Below are 1,442 nucleotides of genomic sequence, written 5' to 3'. Positions count from 1 at the left end.
GCATTTTTTCGTCTTTATGAAACTACAGTGAAAATGTTTGGCAACTTCCAGCTTAGTATGCACACATAAGACATTAAAACAAACTGCATTATATTAAAACATTCTTACAGAAAATAAAAACTTTAATGAAAAAAGAAAACAATTGAAAGAAAAAGAATTAAAAGCAGTTGGTAATAAATAGTAAAACATAATTCAACAAACTCTGAGGCAGATAATTTGCTTTGATGGATTTTAATAAATCACAGTACTTTAATCGTTCAAGGAATTGTGACATCTCTAGTAATAAATCTTAGCTGCTTCTCTGGATGACTGGCAGTAGGTCCTGGATGCAGCTGGAAAACATTTTTGTGCATTGTCAATACATAGCATAATTACATTATGTACATAAACAATACTGAAGCATAAAATATCAACATTCTAAAATAGTAGATACTCACACACAGTTGCATCTCTGTCCTCATCACGGACATCAGAACGTTCCTGAAGATTCTGATTGACACAAATGTGACTCCCATTCTGTGGAGTCTGTGGAAATAAATGTAAAATTTAAAAAATATATTGTAGCAAATATATCGCTTTCTCAAAAATACATAAGTAAATAAGTTAAAATTATTCTCAACCAGCCATTGTACAATCGGGAATCAACGCAGTGACTGTACATAATACAAACCGGCTTCATGGCTCCGTCCTTATATCCATCCTCCGTGTTGTCGATCTCTACTGCTTACCACACTCTGCCTTGCTGTATTGCGTTATAACAAAATACATAAAATAACTGGAAGATCAGTTTTCCTTACACATATGCGAGTGTTCACTATTGACTAAATGTGGAATCATAACTTACTGAATTTCACTTCGTCCTGGTGGACTCCGTAAGAGCGCCTCGGCACCATGATCTGAGGCCTGGCTGTGGAGGCTTGGCCATTTTTCATATCTGAAAAAAATAAAAGAAGATGCGAGTATTTTTAAGAGTTCAGAACATCACATGTAATAAAAAATACAAAACAAAACCCTACACTTGTTTTGGCATTATGAAAATGACAGACCGCTTTCTGTAAGAAACAAACAAAGCAACTCGCCTCGCTGCACGTGCTTGCTATTCATAAAAGCTTTCTTACCGTGAGTTCGGCCTTGTTGGACAGCCGTGGTGTCATCTGTTGTTTTCCGCCGGGACATTACTTAATATCAAAACGATACTGACAAAGTAACTCCGTGAAATAGGACTTTTTCCACCATATCACACAACGCACGGGCATTTTCGTTCATGTTGGGTTTAGCAGTAGCACCCCTTAGCGCCGGTGCAAATCTTCCTCTGGAGTTTATGTTTAACAATTTCAGAAGAGTCAACATCAACTTAGTATCCCATGAACATTTGCCTGTGATACTATAATGACCAAAATTTTACATGTGCAAATGACTGGAACTTTGTCATGATGACACAA

The 1,442-nt window shown here is 36.5% G+C and overlaps 1 long non-coding RNA gene across 3 annotated transcripts; it reads right to left on the bottom strand.

Annotated features, from left to right (window-relative positions):
- Positions 1-169: 169 nt before the first annotated feature.
- Positions 170-1,175, bottom strand: LOC106944311 (uncharacterized). Of its 3 annotated transcripts, none has more exons than XR_001424213.1 (3): positions 1,119-1,175; positions 438-525; positions 170-332 (listed from the first exon to the last, which is right to left on the bottom strand). It is a non-coding gene; the product is annotated as an uncharacterized LOC106944311 (long non-coding RNA). The 3 variants fall into 3 exon arrangements; XR_001424212.1 differs by lacking the exon at positions 1,119-1,175 and adding an exon at positions 845-902; XR_001424211.1 differs by lacking the exon at positions 1,119-1,175 and adding an exon at positions 671-807.
- Between the last annotated feature and the right edge of the window lie 267 nt (positions 1,176-1,442).

Source organism: Poecilia latipinna, unplaced genomic scaffold, assembly GCF_001443285.1.
Source record: "Poecilia latipinna isolate Pla-1442-1.1 unplaced genomic scaffold, P_latipinna-1.0 Scaffold8017, whole genome shotgun sequence".
Classification (NCBI taxonomy): Eukaryota; Metazoa; Chordata; class Actinopteri; order Cyprinodontiformes; family Poeciliidae; genus Poecilia; species Poecilia latipinna.
The sequence above is the reverse complement of the archived record's forward strand: the minus strand, read 5'-3'. Positions and strand labels throughout refer to the sequence as shown.